Here is a 19,964-nt window from a genome sequence, read left to right on the forward strand (position 1 = left end):
TTGTAACTGTTAAGTTACCAACTTCTCCAAAAGCTTAAGCTGTTGAAGAAAGGCGTTATTTATCTTTTGTACTTTAACACTCCCCCGCACGTGTGGCCCACTTGGCAAACACGTGGCACATGTGGTCCCATTTTGGGTTGACCATTGCATGTGGATTTTCGCTATCCGGGAAGTTTGAACTCGAGATCTTTGGCTCTGATAGCATGTTAACTTACCAACTTCTCCAAAAGCTTAAGCTGTTGGAAAAAAGGCGTTATTTATCTTTTATACTTTAACACTCCTCCGCACGTGTGGCCCACTTGGCAAACACGTGGCACATCATGTGGTCCCACTTTGGGCTGACCATGATACCATGTTAACTTACCAACTTCTCCAATAGCTTAAGCTTATGGAGAAGTTGGTTAGTTAACATGGTATCAGAGCCAAAGGTCTCGAGTTCAAACCTCCTGGATAGCAAAAATCCACATGCGATGGTCGGCCCAAAGTAGGACCACATGTGCCACGTGATTGCCAAGTGGGCCACACGTGCAGTATAAAAGATAAATAACGCCTTTCTCCAACGGCTTAAGCTTATGGAGAAGTTGGTTGGTTAACAGTAACATTGGAAAACCTTACTCAAAACCACAAACATTTCGCTCGTATTTCTTCCTTTTTTTTTCCCTTCACTAACTCTAAGCCATTACTGTAAGGTAAAGAGGACTAGGACACTCCAATTCAAAATGGACCGTGACCCAGACTTAGAAAGTAATTTCAAGAAAATAAATAAATCATAATGGCTCTCCAACAGCAACAAGACTAAGTGAGCTTTCAAGCCGTTTGATTCTTCACCAAACGAAATTGAAAGAAAATTAACGATGTGTCCTTTCTGTAGTAATTTCAATAGAAAATTCAAATCGAGGAATGATAGATTTTATGCAAGGGCGCCCTTTCCGGCTCTTTTCTTGTCCTTTTAGGGTCTTCATCTACAGTTTTTATACCGTGGAAGCCCTAATAGTCCCATATTTTTCAAAAAGTACTGTACGGACCACACTATTACAGCGGAGAGGTTTGGATCATCCTATGGTGTCATCCATATAGTACCTTTTGAAAAATACTGGACTATAAGGGCTTACATCATATCAAATCTCATGCTTGCAAGGGCCCTATTAGGCTTGCATCTATCATTCCTCGAATTAAAATACTCAAAAGAGTAATGCTAAGGAAACCCATAGTAGGACCTAAAAGGAGACCTAGAGTAGGACCTAAAACAGAACCTGCAACGATAATATGCCATGTGTTAAGGAAAAATTTACTTTTAGATGATTTCCCTAAACAAGGCTACGTTTGGTTGTTGGAATTTTTTTGATTCTTGGGACTTTTGTGGAATTTCAGTAGGAAACCCACGTTTTGGTGAGCCCAAAATAATCCCTGGAACCAAAATAACCCCGCACGAAACCCAGGAAGGAAAAAAAAATACTCCCAGGAACCAAAATAATCCCAACAGTTCAAGCAACCAAACATGGGATTTTATTTTACGTGAAACAATTTGTTCGGTCCCCTTTTAGGCCCTACTATCGGTTCCTTAGCATTACTCATTCAAAAACTCTCAACGGCTAGAAGTGCCGGAGTGTTTTTTTTACCGTTTTTAAGTATTTTATAGCCGTTGGATTCTTCTCAAATTTGACCGTTATGTGTCTTTTGTTTTGTATTAAGAAGGATTTTTTGTCTAGCCATGGGTTTCTTCTCAAATTTTATCGCCAAAAAGACTTCATAGTCTCTCACTCTCTCTAGGGCTTGGCTTTCCAGAGGCCACCATTTTTTTCAAGGGTAAACATCATCGACCCTCCTCGAAAAATCCCTCACGAATTCTGAAATTCCAGATCTCAAATTTCTCCGTCTAAAAGCAAAGAAACCCCAGCAAGAGCAGGAAATTCGCACAAAATTGCAAAGGGGTTTAGAGCTTTGCTTTTATGGCGTAGGGAAAATAAGTATTTGAGCAAGCAAAAGGTACTTCTTGGGTTTCCTTTCGCAATATGATTTTTCTTTTCACAGTATCTAGGACTTGGTTTTCTATTTGAATATTTCTTTGCTTGGGTTTAGTTTTTCCTTATTGGTGAGTTCCTTTTCCTCCTTATTTTTTTTTCTGAGGTGGTTGATGATATTCATCTTCATTGGCTATTTAAGTTCTTCTATGTTGGTTCCTTTGTTCTATGATTTTTCCTCTGATTTTTGTCTTTACCTGATGCGTTTTGTGGGCCTTCTGTTTTTGGGGCAGTTTCCCTAATGGTGATGGTCTCTCTCAACTGTGCTGATATTAAGATTTTAGTCTTCTGTACTATAAAAAAAAAAGATTTTAGTCTTTTGTTTTCTAACTTAAGATTTTAGTTCTTTTGTAGCCCTCAAATGGGGTTTCATTCTAATTAAAGATTGAAAACAGCATAGGGTAATATTTTTGAAGATTAAAGGGATTTGAGGGCTGCAAATAACTAAAGTTTAATTAAATTCAAGTCAGTGTGTGATATGTAGATGGGGTAGATCAATAATTTTTATAAATACTTGAAGTGAAGTGTATAGCATAAATGTTATCTTGGATAGAAGATAATGTGAGCAAATGAAATATTGCATGTAACAATGATGATTAAATCAGGTGATTACATCTGATAAATATATTTAGTTGATTAAACTTGATCTAGAGAGTTAAAATAATTAAACATGAATGTGATCAATAAATTCACTATGGATTAATGACTACACAGTATATTTTGAATATATTCTCATAAATGTGTGTATAATGGTCTACTTGAAATTCAAGTATAGATCTAATGAACAAAATGAGCATGCATTAAGAAAAAGATAGGATTAGATCTTTCCCGATCCGCTTGATTTATCAGTTCGATCAATGATGGCTGATCCTTAACGAGGAAACAGAAAAGTGAGGTGAGGGTGGGCCGAGGCAATTCGTTGCCTGGTGTGCAAGACCAAGAGATGAAGACCAAGAGAGGAAGATCGAGACGGATGCCGATCCAATTCGTTGCCTGGTGTGCAAGACCAAGAGATGAAGACCAAATGCTTTGAAAAGAAATGGAGTATGAATACTTATTTTTGTATTGTAGAAATAATTGTAGTGTAAAGTGCAATAGAAGTATTGTGAGCCCAAGGGTTCAACAAGTGCTTCGAGATCCATGTTTTGATGAATAACAAACTCAATTTGCTTAATATGCAAGTGTAACTCCTTTAGTCCATAGACCCATACCAATATCCGAAGCAAGCTCAAGTGGCATTCTGGTCAAAGATCCGAAGAAACGGCCAAAGGTGGAATTCCCCAAAAGATTAAAGCCAAAGCCGGAACCATACACGACGACTAAATGGAGCCGAGGCAAGACCCAAGACTTGTCCAAGATTGAGGATTCAAGAATGTAAATTTCATTTTTTAGAGTGTACTAGTCCCCTCTTTGAAAATACAAGTCTAAGGCACTTAAGAGACTAAAATGAACCATTAACACTGTACGGGTGTGGCTCTTTGGCTTAAAGTCATGGGTATGCTCCCCATCCGGACTTCAAATCCCTCGAGCTTACCTAATGCGCGTGGTTTACGGTGATTGCGCGCATCCATAGGGAATAGTCCCGCCCTAAAAATTGGGGTGGGGATACCCTATGTTATCACAAAAAAAGAGAGAGACTAAAATCAATCAAACGGACTTAATTGATAAGTAGACCGAAGTCCGGATGGCGAAAGTGGTGTCTAAACATGTTTGGAGTCATATGACACTCCATACTAAGAGGACCAAAGACAAGTCTTAAACGGTCATGGGAAAATCTGTTAAAATTCAAGAAATTTTGTAAACATATTACTTGCGGGGAGGCCCGTGGCCTTGCACGGAAATGCGTGTATGATCTTGTGGGTTATTTAAAACTATCTTTGAATATATCTTTGTGGACCGAAGACAAGTCTAAACGGTCATGGCAAAATCTGTCAAAATTCAAGAAATTTTGTAAACAAGCGCGGAGGCCTGTGGCCTTGCACGGAAATGCGTGTATGATCTTGTGGGTTATTTAAAACTATCTTTGAATATATCTTTGTGGGTTGTTTAAAACTATCTTTAAAACTATATATATATATATATATATATATATATATATATATATGAGGAAACTGTTGGTGAGCTTAAGCTCACCAAACTTATGGTGAGCTAGCTTGCTCAATCACATGGGGGCCCACTTTGTTAGGATGATCCAAACCATTCATTTGAAAGTCATTTGAAAGTCCCTTACATAGATGGGGGGTGTACCAAAAATCAGCTCCATAGGATCATCCTAACCCCTCCATTTGTGGAGGACAAAAATGGACAGACACAAATCTGCCCCATTTTTGTCCTCCACAAATGGAGGGGTGAGGATGATCCTATGGAGCTGATTTTTGGTACACCCCCTATCTATGTGGGACCCCATGTGATTGGGCAAGCTAGCTCACCAACAGTATATATATATATATATATGGTGCGCTTAAGCTCACCAACAGTTTCCTCTATATATATATATATATATATATATATATATATATATATATGAGAAAACTGTTGGTGAGGCGCACCATTTTTTTGGTGCGCTTAAGTTGTTATAACGCCTCCCATTGGTGCGCTTAAGCAGGACCCAGCGGGACCCAAACACTTAAACGAATGGGAGGCGTTATAACAACTTAAGCGCATCAAAAAAATGGTGAGCTTTAAGCGCACCAACATCTCTCTCTCTCTCTCTCTCTCTCTCTCTCTATATATATATATATATATATATATATATATATATATATATATATATATATATATGAGAAAAGTGTAGCTACACATACGTGTAGCTAACTTAGCTACACCGACGGCTTAAAATAAAGTGGGCCCACATTGTTTGGGTGATCCAAACCATTCATTTGATAGGCCCTCACATTGATAGGGTGTGCCCAAAAAATCAGCTCCATAGGATCATCCCAACCCTTCAAACTGTGGAGGCAAAAATGGACAGATTTGTTAAGGTTTTTACACGTCCATTTTTGCCTCCACAAATCGTAGGGTTAGGATGATCCTATGGAGCTGATTTTTTTGGCACACCCTATCTCTATGTGAGGCCCATCAAATGAATGGTTTGCATCACCGAAACAAAGTGGGGGCCCACTGTATTTTAAGCCGTCGGTGTAGCTAAGTTAGCTACACGTATGTGTAGCTACACTTCTCTCTCTCTCTCTCTCTCTCTCTCTCTCTCTCTCTGTATATATATATATACATATATATATATATATATATATACATATGTATATATATATATATACATATATATATATATATATTAGCCCAACGGCTAGTTGGACGGACTCCGTGAAACATCCGATCTAGCTGTTGGAAGCACTAGAATGGCTAGTTTGGGCCTTCCTCTGTATAAATGATCTTGTGGGTTATTTAAAACAATCTTTGATGTTTACCTACGTAACCTTTGATCACATACCTAGGCGCTAACCTTCATTAAGATAATAAAAAACTATAACTCACCTCAATAAAAGTGCCTTACATTGTGACTTTCAGTGGGAAACTATTTAGGATTGATCTATATTCTTTTTTAGAGTGAGAGTGTGCTCTTCACCTTTGATTAGCCTTCTAAGAGGCAAAGATTCTTCTTCTTCTTCTTCCATTGTATTGGTGCAAGGGACATCGTGTCAACCCTTGGAGCGAAGAAAGCTTGGTGTAACCGTTTGATCTCTAACCAGAAAGAGATCAAGGAAGGGGATGCTTGGGAGAGTGGACGTAGGCCAGATTGGCCAAACCACTATAACTCTCTTGTATGAAGCTCTTCTATCTCTTGTCTTCATCTCTCTTCTTTGATGCTTGTTAACATCTCTCCTTGTTGTATTTAAGTTCTTTTGATTATACTTCTAGCTAATTAATTGAATTATTTTGATTTCGAAATTAGTCAACAAATTTTTTAAATACCCAATTCACCCCCCTCTTGGGTTACACTTGGGATTACAATTGGTGTAAGTGCTAACTAAAGGCTCTTGATAAATGAGAAATGGCAACAACATCGGGGTGTGTGGAGGTGGTCCATTCCACTTCTAAAGACCTCCATTCTTCAATGGCACTAACTATGCTTATTGGAAAACCTGCATGACGATCTATCTACAATCAATAAGGCTTCGAAATGTCGGAAATGCTGGAAGATGGCTATAACACCTCCCAGAAAGCCAAGAAAGGAGGGAGCCGAAGGATAAAAGAAAATGGCTTCTTTGAACTCCAAGGATATATGAACGCGTTGTTTTGCGCTCTCTCACCAGAGGAGTTCAATCGAGTCTTCCTGATTCTCTTGCCGTTTCCAAAATGTTTACTAAATCAGCAAGTCTCTTGGTAGGCGAAATATTCATTGATTTAGTAAACAAGATATTGAGATCTCTTCCTATAGTTGGGACTCGAAGGTGACGGCCATCCAAGAAGCTAAGGACCTCACCGAGCTAGCATTGAAGGAATTGATCGGTTCCTTCCTATAGTTGGGACTCGAAGGTGACGGCCATCCAAGAAGCTAAGGACCTCACCGAGCTAGCATTGAAGGAATTGATCGGTTCCTTCATAGCACATGAAATGGCCCTCAACAATCGTCAACTGAGCAGGAAAAACAAATTCAGAAAACCAAACCTAACACATGAAATTGTCCTCAACAACCGAGCAACCGAGCAAGAAGATACCAAGAAGAAGGGAATTGCTTTCGAGTCAAATAATGAATTATTAGTTGCATGTGGAAAATGACAAGAAAATTTAGAAAAACAAACCATGAGGAAATCTCTTCAAAACATTACTAAAGAATTTTGGGCTTTTGAAAAAGGAATTTTGACTTGGATGCTTACATGAATGAAAATATGATTTTAGAAAACAAAGCTCTTAGTGGAGAGGATGAAAAATTAATTTTTGAAAACAAGGGCTTAATGAAAAACTAATTTTGAAATGCAATGGTTTAAGATCATCATTTGAAAATTTTGAATGCGGAAACTCAAAACTTGATAAAATTCTTGAAAGGCAAGTATCTACTTTAGGGGTTGGGATACAACCACTCTTCAAAAAATGAATATGTCCATTAGAGCATCTTTTAGCAAAGATGATAGTACTATTTCCTTTACTCCTACATGCCTGGTAAGGTGGGACATTATAAATTAGCATGTAGATTTAAGAATTCTTTTAGTTGAAAATTCATATGGGTTAAAAATGGATCATATTATGAAATTAACCAAGATGGACCTAAGAAAGCTTTGGGTACCAAAAATATTAACATGATCTCTTGTAAAGCGAATCTTTGAAGGACAAGTGGTACCTTGATAGCAGTTGCTCATGGCACATGCCCGGAGACGCATCCAAGTGTACCTTTCTCTCCATGAAGGAAAATGAAAGCGTCACCTTTAGGGACAATGGCAAAGGAAAGATCATTGGGGAAGGTACCATAGGTAACAAAGATTTAGTTATTAATAATGTTATGCTTGTTGATGGCTTGACACATAACCTCATTAGCATTAGTCAATTATGTGACTTAGGAAATAAGTAGTTTTTGACCGCAATAGATGTGTAGTTCAAAATGCTATTGATGGTAAAATTCAATTCATAGCAAATAGGAATGGGAATGTGTACACATTAGCACTAGATGAACTTAGAGAACAAAGTGTTAAACATCTTTCGGTTAAGGAAGACAACACTTGGTTATGGCATAGAAGATTAGGTCATGCTAGTATGGATCTTCTGTTAAACCTATCTTCTAAAAAATTAGTAAGAGGCTTGCCTAAGCTCGAATTTGTGAAAAATCAAGTTTGCAAGGCTTGCCAATTAGGAAAAAAACTAAGAAGACTTTCAAACCAAAAACCTTGGTCCTCTACCTTTGGGCCAGTCCAACTTCTTCACATGGATCTTTTTGGCCGTATGAAGACAAGTAGTCTAGGAGGGAAGAAGTTTGTATATGCGATAGTTGATGATTACTCTAGATATACTTGGGTTTTATTCCTAGCTGCTAAAGAAGAAACCTTTAAAATGTTTTACAAACGAAGTAAGAAAATTCAAATTCAAAAAGGCGTAACCATTGCAAAAATAAGAAGTGATCAATGAATTTTTTTTTGAAAACATTGAATTTGAAAACTTTTGTTATGAAAATGGAATTGAACAAACTTTTCTGCACCTAGAGCACCTCAACAGAATGGATTTGTTGAGATGAGGAATAGGTCACTACAAGAAATGGCTCAAACCATGTTAAATGAAAATGAGATACCTAGATATTTTTGGGCAGAAGCTATTAACATGGCTTGTTATATAATGAATAGGGTTGTAGTTAGACCAATATTAAAGAAAACCCCATATGAACTTTGGAATGGAAGGAAACCTAATATAAGGTATTTCAAGGTATTTGGATGTAAATGTTTCATACTAAATATTAATGATAATTTGGATTATTTTGACCAAAATCAGATGAATGAATATTCTTCGGGATAATACACGTAGTAAGGCATATAGGGTGTTTAACAAGAGAATCCTAGTAGTGGAGTCTATCCATGTTACCTTTGATGAGTCAAACAAATTGGATGATCTTGAGGATCATGAAGAAGAAAAGGTTAACTCAATTGATCCTAGGAAGTAGAAAACATCATAGAACCTCTAGAAAGATCTGCCTTCATTCAAACGAAGGCACCAGTGCCACTCTCTTTTGAACGGTTTCCCTTTCTAATCTGTTTGCAGCATCCTCACTGTCATTCTTCTTTTTCCTGTCATTCTTCAAGCACAACATTGTGCTTGTTCTATGAAAATAAACACTAGGTTTGAGGCAGTATCTGAATGATCTTGAGGATCATGAAGAAGAAGAGGTTAACTCAGTTGATCCTAAGAAGTAGAAAACATCATAGAACCTCTAGAAAGATATGCCTTCATTCAAACAAATGCAGCAGTGCCACTCTCTTTTGATGAACGGTTTCCCTTTTTAATCTGTTTGCAGCAACCTCACTGTCTTTCTTCTTTTTCCTGTCATTCTTCAAGCACAACATTGTGCTTGTTCGATCAAAATAAACACAAGGTTTGAGGCACTGATCTGAATGATCTTGAGGATCATGAAGAAGAAGATCTGCCTTCATTCAAACGAAGGCAGCAGTGTCACTCTCTTTTGAACGGGTACCCTTTCCCTTTCTAATCTGTTTGCAGCAACCTCACTGTCATTCTTCTTTTTCCTGTCATTCTTCAAGCACAACATTGTGCATGTTCGATCAAAATAAACACAAGGTTTGAGGCACTGATCTGAACTTACTCGGACTGAGAGCCAATCAAAGATAATTCAGCAAGGCAAGTTATTTTGTCTCTAAGCCTGATCCACATCATTGAACTTGCAAAGCTATTCTCTATTGTTTTTTACTGCCCCAAAGCTGGCGTTTCCGCTGAAATTATTCCCCCTCACCTAATTGTGAAGGAGTATCCAGACTTCATGGAGAAGTTAAACAAACCCACCTACGAATCGAACCAAGTGATTGGAAAACTCTTCAGGGGGTGATCACAAATATTGCAATCATATGACACTGACATGGAAGTTGATGGTTATGAGAATTACCTTGGTGATGCTTATAACTACAAATTACCAGTATGATTTCAAGTTGGGTAGCCTGAGAACATTACGGGGTAAAATCCGAAGCATAGTTCTTCAGTGGAGAATAATGGAAGTGTCGAAATTGTTTTCAAAATATAGAGATATGGAAGCAATTGGATTGGCGGTGAAATCTTTAGAGACAGAAGGTAGAACCTGGTTTGATGAGAAGTGTCGTGAGTCCGAGCCGTATGTAGATGGATGATGTCTATGCGAAGCCGTTGGTGTGGTATCATGTAACGTATCATCCCGACTACTGGGGACACTATAGTGAGTGCATCTCTGAAATGCTGATTCACATCAAGCAGAAGAAGGGGCAGTACAGTCATCAGGTTTGCAGTGCAATTTAAGTCAGAATCTGAGGTTGAGTTGAGAAGTATATGTATGTTCTCAGTCCCTGGACATGCTCAATATGCTTACTTCATTAGATAAATTGAACCTTTTGTATTTTGTTTGAGTAGCTGTTTTGTTTCAAGACGTTGATATTGGGTAGCAATGTACCTCATGCACACTGTTTGGAAGAAGTTTATGAGAAGTAAAAATCTTGTGTAAAAAAAGGGCAAAACTTGAACCTATCTGTGTAATATATAATCTGAGAATTGGGCTGCCCCAAGGTCACTGAAGCATATGAATGGAAGTTTCCCAAAGCTATCAAATAATATGATATGTTGCTATTAAATATGTTATCAATTTTATATAGGGATTTGCTAGGGACCATCAGTCCATCACACAAGGCATTTCGAGGGATGGCTGTTGCATGAGAGAGCAGCCACATAGGCTCAGATTTTTGTCTCATGCATTTAACTCACTCGAGCTGCTCTCTCATGCAACAGCCGGTCCACAAAATGCCTTCGGTACTACCCTAGCAAATCTCTTTTATATATGTGTGTATAATGGAAAGGTGGCTTCTGAGGTTATTTTAAACCCTGTAAATGTAAGGTTTTTGTCTGACTTATAAATGTGCATTTCTTATTGTTAGATACCCGACATTTTGAGCTACACATCTAATTTTACCTCAAGTAAAAAAAAAAAAGCATAAAGAGCAGTTTTGAGAGGAATGCTAAACTGAAGGGCGCCGCCCCCTTGCATAAATGGGATGTGATTAACGGGTAATTTCTTAGAGGGGAATTCCCATTACCCGCATTGACTAGAGGGGCCTATAAGACTAAGAAATAGAGCATTTAATCCTTGCTTTGATAAATAAAGTCTTCATATAAAACCCCATCTACTGGGGATTTGTGGGGTCGAGTCATTAATAGGGCAGCTCAGCTTTATCTTTCAAATTACGTCTCTCTGCTTTTTAGGCACTCTCACTATCCCTAACTTTGGGAAGGTGAAAAGTTTGGAAGGTGGGATGTGGGCTTTGTGAATTTAATCATTTCTCTTTTAGTTACAGCCAATATTACACTATGCTTGTTAATGACACTCTCTTCTTCTCTTTAAAACTTAACGAATAACGTTAAAGGGGGGATTTTATCCGTTAAGGGGGGTATCAGTCCCCTTTTTAAAATTAACTGTTGGAAAACACTTTAAAAGCAAAAAAATGACACCCTTTTCTTCTCTTAATACTTTGGAAAAATACAGTTGCACCTCCTCAACTTTCTTACACTTTCAACCCTAACCTTGACTTTTAAAAGTCACTAAATACATACACGCACTGAGGTTTCAATTCGTATAAAGTACCCCTCTTTTGAAACACTATCAATGCTAATAAAGACCCCATACTCCCCTCCAAAACCCATACCCGAATACAAACATTACAAAAAACACAGTGGGCCCACATTATTTGGATGATCCAAAGCGTTCATTTGATGGGCCCTGACATAGATACGGTGTGCCCAAAAAATCAGCTCCATAGGATCATCCTAACCCTTCGATCTGTGGACAAACCGTCAACTGATGGAGTCTACCTTCTACAAATTGAGACCTTGGTGTAGTTTGACTTTTAAAAGTCAGGGCTAGAGCTTGAAAATGTTAGAAAGTTTAGGGGTGTGTATCCGTATTTTTCCATAAAACTTTTAAACTGAACTGTTGCAAAACAAAACTCAGTTCTGAAAGTAAAGAGTGGACGTAAAAGAGTGTTGTGTTTTGAGGGGATTCGTGGCCTCTTTCTTGTTTTTTTGGGCATCTGCCTCAATATAAATTCCTGTTTTTTAAAAGCCAGCAGTCCTTTCGTGGGAGAGAACAGCCACCTCACATGTATTGAATGAATAAGACAAAATCTACTAAAAAAGTGAGTCCGTGTAGGTGTAGCCACTAACCTCGTAGGGTGTGCCAGCGCTTGCCAACTCTTCTCTCTATATTACATTTACTGCCCCTAAAAGAAGCCTCCTCATTGTAACTTTGAGCGCACGGAATTTTTTGCCCTTTTTTGGTTTTTGCTTTTAAAGCCTTATGAATTCTTCATTCGTTTCAAATACAAGACATTAAGACTGTTTTTTAGGGTAAATAATCACTGTTTTAGAATTGGGTCAAGGGCAATTTAGTGGTGAAAATGGGAATAGTGCTTAAGCAATTCTTGGAAAGAGAGCTGGTAGGTGAACGGGAATCCATTTTCTTAAAAAAATTGGGTTAGACAATGTTGATGCAAGAAGACAGTTGTGTTTGTTGGGCCTAAATCTCTCAATTGACTAAATAGAAAGAGAGAGCTGCTCAGGGAAGATGGAACCCATTTTTGTAACACGAACAAAAACTAGACCCAAAAAAAAAAAAAAAAACAAACAGTTGATTGGGACACATGTTCAAGAAGACACGAAAGAGGCCTATGTGTTGGCCAGGCTGATTTGCGTTGTCAGACCAAATGACCAATATGTCGATTTTCATACCATAAGGAGTATTTTTTGTGCTCGAATGCGACTGTTACGAAAATTGAGGATCTATATACTAAAATTCTTAAGGTTGTTCGAACTAATAATATAAAGAGGGACTGTTCTACGGCTTAATTGAACCCAAAAGTAAGTAGGTCGGACCCAACTTGGTTACTTGGACCCAAAACTCGGTACTGGAACCCAAGTTTGTTACTCGGCCCCAAATTGGTGCAACTCGGAGCCAAAATTCATGTATTGTTAAGAATTCCAGAATTGAAATGAAACTTGAAAAAAAAATATTTCACTTATTATTTTGATAAGAACCCTTTCTGAAATTCAGATTGTTGATGATGGAGGACGGAAGGCTGAGTCGTGCCATATGGTCATTTTCCTTAAGAATCGTATTTGCCTGCCTCCTATGGTGCAGCCAGGATCTGCAAATCGACGCTCCAAAATAAAACAACCCAAACAGGTTCCAGTCCACGTGCACTCGCTGACTGGTCTACTTAGAACCATCTTGAAACTCTACTCTGACACGGAATGGAAGGAGGAGAACTGACACGGAATGGAAGGAGGAGAAACGAAGGAGAGAAATATAGATTTGTATGTGTAAAACAGTAGCAAAATCATATGGGAAAATTTTGTATGTCTGTGTCAAAACAATGTTGCCATCTCTCTCTTTTATAGAGAGAAATACGACTATTAAGGAGAAATAAAGGCCCATTAAGAGACTAAAACATTTCTCAATGATTGTTGGAGATATGAAACGGTGAAACGTTTCACATTTAATGGGTGCCACTACCAAAAATCGTCATGGATAGTAAAATCTGTTTTGTGAATTAATGAAAAATTGAATCTATTTTTTGCGAAAAAGATATTTTTTATTTACCCAAACCCAGACCCCGAGCTACGTTGTATATGAACTTGAATTTATATAAAATCGGGTCATGCAATAAATTCTAATGCCCCCTGAAAGGCTCAAGCCTTTCTTCCCATTCCACCTCTTAAATGGAGGTGAAACTCTCTCAAAAGTTCGGACTAAAGGTTTTTGCATTTGAGTTGAGAACCCTCTCTACACACCCTTGGGTCTTGGGTTCAAGTCACACGACTCACACTATAGTACAAAAGACGAGCATTTTGAAACTAAGAGGGATCTTTGAATTCTGAATCTTCCCTCCAATTTTAAAGGCATGAAAGTAACTTTTTGACTTTAAATTCCTAACAACGACCAGTGCAAACCAGAATCTCTTTGCCTGGACAATGGCCAATATACCATTGTATGAGAGTTCTGCTGGCTAAAGGGGTCCGCTGGAGGCCAGAAAACAAACCAAAAGTCGAATGGTTTAGTTTTCGAGAGACCAACTAAACATCTTTGGCTGTCTAGAGTCTACTTCGACGCCGGCCATACTGTGCGGGGAAATAGACTCCGCTCCGCATTCAGTTGCCGTGCATTAGTGGCAATTGCATTTATTTGAAAATTCAACCCCTAAACAAGGGTATTTTTGTCATTATCGGGCGTTCATTATCCAAACGAAGTCTCATACATCTCACTATTGTGCACCACTTACTACGTTGTGTTAATCTTTTATTATGATAAGAATACATTTGTGCAATTTTTGGCAATTTATATTAGGAGATTTTATATGATACATGAGTAGAACTTGATTTTTACCGTCATCTCTTATCACCCTCAATGCGAAGCTCCACGTCAAACAAAAATTTTCTCAGATAATCTTTCTACCCTTCGACGATCACTATAGCCACTAACCAATCACAACAACCCTACCTTAATGATCGCTCCAAGCCTCCAGCTACAGCTCTAATACCACTTGTTGAGAAAATACGCCTGGCAAGTCTGATCCGATCGTACACAAATTAACGAAAAATTAAAAGTAAGCACAAATCATAAGATCCACATTGAGAACACGATATTTCACTATGAGAAAAATAATATGCAAGGATTACAATAAATTAAAGAAAATCCACAAATCTGCAACCCTTTCCTTGCCCTCTCAACCAAGACAATCCCAGAGTAACCTGAGAGAAACCCCGACAAAATCCCAAGAGTAACCCGAGAAAAGACTCAAGAAGAAACCCTCTCTCTCTCTCTCTCTCTCTCACACACACACACACACACACACACACAAGCCCTACCCATGACCTTGCCTCACACTCCTTAGGAGCATGGTTTTAAATTTCGACCGAAATCCGAAATTACCGACACCGAAATCACGAAAACCCGAAACGGTATTTTATTTCGGCCGAAAATTTGGAATTTCGAACGAAATTTCGATTTTTCCGAAATTTCACCGAAAAACCTGTTTTTTTTAATTAATTTAATATTTCACCGAAATTTCGGCTAAAATTTAATATTGAATAAAATATTATTTTCTTTGTTTTGCCGGATTTCGGCCGAAATTTTAAAATTTAGACTCGAAATTTCAGGGGTCCGAAACTGGTACCGAAACCGAAATTTTAAACCATGCTTAGGAGGAGGTTAAGATGCACTTTTTACCTTCTCTAATTCCGGTTTCCCACTACGAATTGGAAACCATGCAACATTCCCAACAGCCCGTTATGTATACTTGTACGTATTTTTTCAAAATGAAAGTAGGGCTGCTATGGTTGGATGATCCAAAGCTTTTATTCGATCGCAACTTAGATATGCTGTGCCCAAAAAATAATCCCAATAGAATGATCTTAACCCTCCAATATGTCTAGGGATTACACATTTAAAAAAACCTCTTTAGATCGGAGTGCTAAGATCATCTAATGAAGACGATTTTTGAATCAGTCGATTAAATTGAGGAAATGATATCAGCAATGCCATGCTTTTCGGGGTTGGACTTGTAGCTTAATGGTTGAGGCTTTATTTCTCAACTCTGTGGTCACACATTTAATCCGAGCTTGCCTACCAAATACATGTATTTATGTTTTCCACTAGGGACTCGTTAAGGTGCATTGGATCGGAAAGTTTTTTTACACAGGTATTGATAATGTTTTGGGATTTTTATTAACCATTTAAGACTTTTTTTTGTTGGAAGTAAGTTTGAAAACATGTTCCTAATGCACCTTAACGAGGGCACTCGTTAGCAAAACCCTTTTCACTGATGCGACTTGTCTTATAGTTTTTAAAGAGCTAAACAGTTCCCAAAAATGAGTCACAAAACCAATTAAAAAGAAAAGACAAGCTGGGTCTGCAATTATTAAAATATCATTTTCCCTTTAATTAATGGCCAACAAATGAACAGCGTGGATGATCCAACTGTGTGGGCCCCATTTCACTTTTTTAAGAAGATAGGTGCTAGTACATGTCGAGTTGTCGACACCAACACTAACTCAATGAGAAATTATATGGGACCAAACTATGCCTTTTTGACCTCCAGACCTGGTGAGATTGGATGTGATAATGGACTAATGCTTCATCTAGTTATTCTTATTATTTCCCTCCGTTTCATTTTATTTTTCTCACTGATTTCTCAGCTTCGGGAGAGCACTTTCGACTTGTGGAGCTTGTGGATCAGATCGGCATGCCCAATTCCGCTCCTTCATAGCTTGGGACTGAATGTTTGTCCCTTGGCCACTTTGCTAATACGGGAGATTCCAGGCTAATGAGGGCGTCTAGGGGCCAATGTTATTCTGTTTTTCAGCATACTATGGTTTTGATCTGTTAGGCCTAAAATCGGTAACAGGTTATGGTAGGGCTGGGTGGTCCGGGCTAACGAGCCACGGCTGAATGGCTGGTTGAGTCCTGCGCTGCAAGTACAGACAAGAAAGAAAAGGGTCAGAGGACCAACCCGGAGTGATACTCCGGACGGGCGCTTCGACACTCAAGTCAGTATGAGAAGGAGTGTAGAGCAATGTCAGAGCAAAAAGCTTAGAGTTTTGGTTCTCAGATTTTTAGGACCCTCACCTTAGCACAAGTGAAGGCTATTTATAGTGATTCTGAGCCACCTGTCTAGGACAGGTGGTAGTTGTGAGCCAGGTGGTGGCCTCTGTATGGACCAGGTTTCATACCTAAGGAGGGCAGGTGGAGGTCCCTGATTGGTCCAGGTGTCACACCTAGTGGAGACAGGTGTTGGCCTTCCAACGGTCCTTGTGAGGGCCACGTGCCAGAAGCTAATTGGATGCTGAGTTCGGACCCCTCAGTGCTGAGTCCGGATTGCTGAGTCCGGATTCCCTCAGTGCTGAGTCCGGACCCTATCAGTTGCCCCCTGGTTCTTCAAGCCATGAAAGTGGCTAGAAGAAGCAAAGAGAAGGTAAAGACAGCGTCGGGCCAGCCTTAAGACCTCCAGGCAGCTGAGGCCGGGCTCAGACTCAGCTAGGAGAAATAGTGGCTGGACAGGAGACTCCTGGCGCCCTGGCCTGGCCTTGGCGTTTGGCCTGAAGGAGTACGGCCGGGCAGAAGGCATTCGACTATCCAGCACGGCTGAATTTTTGACCAGAGGCCTGGGCGGCCAGGGGTCCTGGACGTCCTTGGTTCAGGAAGTCATGTGGTCCTGTTCGGCTAAGGCTGTGAACGGCCAGCCGGGCAGGTCTTTGCTGGTGAAACCTTTTGTCGCCTAGCGCTTTTGTCGCCTAGCGAGCGCGCCATATCCTGTCCGGACAGCCGGACAGGTCTTTTGTCTCCTGAATTATCCTGTCCGGACGGCCGGACAAGTCTTTGTCTTTTGAATTATCCTGTCCGGACAGCCGGACAGGTCTTTTGTCGTCTAGCGCTTTTGTCGTCTAGCGAACGCGCCATATCCTGTCCGGACAGCCGGACAGGTCTTTGTCTTTCGAATGCACCATATCCTGTCCGGACAGCCGGACAGGTCTTTGTCTTTTGAATTATCCTGTCCGGACAGCCGGACAGGTCTTTTGTCGCCTAGCGCTTTTGTCGCCTAGCGAACGCGCCATATCCTGTCCGGACAGCCGGACAGGTCTTTGTCTTTCGAATTATCCTGTCCGGACAGCCGGACAGGTCTTTTGTCGCCTAGCGCTTTTGTCGCCTAGCGAACGCGCCATATCCTGTCCGGACAGCCGGACAGGTCTTTGTCTTTCGAATGCACCATATCCTGTCCGGACAGCCGGACAGGTCTTTGTCGTTCGAATGCACCATATCCTGTCCGGACAGCCGGACAGGTCTTTGTCTTTTGAATTATCCTGTCCGGACAGCCGGACAGGTCTTTGTCGCCTAGCGCTTTGGGACCTGTGCCTTGTATTTAATGCAGGCGGCGCATTTAATGCGAGCGGCGCATTTAATGCGGAAGGCGACGTGGCGCACTCCGGCTGGCGGAAATGGGCGGGATTTTTCCCGCTCTTCCCAGCTTCTCTATAAATACAGGAGTTTACTCTTCATTTCTTACTTTTCATCTTTTACTCTCCTCCTCTTCTGTTCGGCTGCTCAAGTTTTCTGCCCGCTTCGGATCAGTGAGCCCGGAGGTCCTCGTCCAACACTCCAGTTCGGTAATCTTTTTTAGCTTTTAGCCTTTCTTTTCTTTTTTTCCTTTTTATGTCTAGCACTAGTTCGGAGACGGACTCCAGTTCAAAGGAGTCCGGTTCGACCAGTACCGCATCGGGGTCCGAGGCATCGGAGAGGGCGGTTCCGGCCTCACCTATAGTGGAGGCCGGTGTTGAGGGCGAAGAGCTAGTGATCATAATAGACGAGGAGAGCGGTGAGGAAATGAGTGTGGACTTAGACACAATCCCGGCCTGTGGGGACGGACCGGATCGGGTAGAAACCAGCGACGATGATGAGGACGTCGAAGCGGCAGTCCCTCAATCGTCGCGCATGCCAGTCGAGGTGATAGCGGAGGCACAGATGGAAGCCAACCCGCAGTATAACATCGGGGCCCTATACGAGGTGAACCATCTGTGGCCGAACAGGCTTCAGATCGTCAGGGACAAATACTGTATTCCTAGCCGGTACATTCTGAGGGCGGCTGTCGAAGGGGATCGGGCCAGCAACGATAGCGCAGACCTCTGCGTGTATGAGGAGGCCTTCCGGGCCGGGCTTAGGCTCCCCTTCCACCCCTTCTTTGCGGATGCACTGAATTACTATGGGCTGGCAGTTACACAGGTCGTCCCGAACTCTTGGAGGACACTGATCGGCTTCTTGTACCTTCTTGAAGTCCGGCTCCGTAGGAACCCCACCGTGCCCGTCTTCAGGATGTGTGCGCACCTGAAGAGGCATAAGGACGGCGGCTGGATCTACATTAGCCAGAGGCCTGAAATGAAAATGATCACTGGGATACCTTCTTCCATTCACACATGGAAGAACAGGTTCTTCTATGTAAAGGACACCGCGCCGGGCTCGCAGTGGCCGTTCTCATTACAATGGAGAACGCCGGACACTCGCCGCCTTAGTAAAAAACCAGCTCTCGAAGACTATGACCATATGACCTTCGCTCTGATCAAAGAAGAGCTCAAGCGAGGTCCAGTTCACTGCTCAGAGTTCGAAGAAGAGGCCGAGCTGGTCGCACTCGGGGTCAGCCGTGCGACGCCGGCACGTACGTGGATACTATAGGATAGCAGGAAGGTGCCGGAGTCGACCCCGCCGATGGTCGCGCTGGCTAAGCCTCTTAAAAGCAGCCTGGCGACGCATAAGCTTGCCCTATCGAGCCGGGCAGACACCACGGGTCAGAGCTCCAAGTCCGGAGCGGCGACAGGGTCAAAGCACGGCGGGGCCGTACTGGGTATGCCGGCTACTGCATCGGTTGGAGGCGACAACGTCTTCCGCCCGAACTGGGCCGTGCAGAAAACGGACACCGGCCTGGGGGATACCCGGGTGGCCGCCGAGTTGATGTACAAGGGTGTCCTCGCCCGCGACCGGTTAGCAGTCGAAAAAGAGGTGCCGGAGACCTGTGAAGCGGCAATCAGCTCCGCCCTCTATCAACTCCAGGTCTACTCAAGGGATATGGCCAAGAAGCGATATCTCTTCTCGGAGACGATCACAAGGATCGAGTCCGAAAAGGCCCAGCTCCAGAAGGAGAACGGCGAGCTCAATGAAGCCGTCCAGATCAAAGAGGCCGAGCTCAACAGCTTACAGGACGAACTGCAGAGGGTCAAAAACCAGGCCGTGCAGGATCTCCTGAGTGCGGCTGAGAGGGCTGGAAGGAAGGAAAAGGCGGCCGTGGAGAAGGCCGTGAAGGAAACTGAGGAGAGGAAGGAGGCCCAGCACTTCGACTTAGGCCTCCAGGCCTACAGGGCGGGTTTCCTTCTCTGCTCCGAGCAGGTGAAGAAGATTCACCCCGACATCTCCTTGGACGGGCTAACCGTCCCGTATGCACCTCCAGAGGATGAGGAAGATGAGGAGGAAGACGAACCGGACTCCTCCCGGCCTATTGAGGTGGATGCGGAGGTGACTGTGGCCGCCGTCTCCTCGGCGGAGGGTGGCGAGCTCGCAGCCCTCACTCCCGCAGAGGTCGTCACCGAGGTGGTGGCCGACGAGGAGGCCTGAGCAGCAGCCTTCTTTCTTTTTTGATGATACGTTTTTTGTTTGCACAGTTGATAACGCCTATTCTTTGTAAGCCAGCTCGGCGAAGAGAGCAATTTTGTAATACGAAT

General features: G+C 41.6%; 1 long non-coding RNA gene across 1 annotated transcript; it reads left to right on the plus strand.

Annotated features, from left to right (window-relative positions):
* Window positions 1–441: 441 nt before the first annotated feature.
* On the plus strand, window positions 442–10,151 carry LOC143861195 (uncharacterized). The gene is made up of 2 exons (XR_013239940.1): window positions 442–1,986; window positions 9,439–10,151. It is a non-coding gene; the product is annotated as an uncharacterized LOC143861195 (long non-coding RNA).
* The last annotated feature ends 9,813 nt before the right edge of the window (window positions 10,152–19,964 follow it).

Source organism: Tasmannia lanceolata, unplaced genomic scaffold (assembly GCF_043159265.1).
Source record: "Tasmannia lanceolata isolate RefF3 unplaced genomic scaffold, GAP_Taslan_0.1 ptg000037l, whole genome shotgun sequence".
Classification (NCBI taxonomy): Eukaryota; Viridiplantae; Streptophyta; class Magnoliopsida; order Canellales; family Winteraceae; genus Tasmannia; species Tasmannia lanceolata.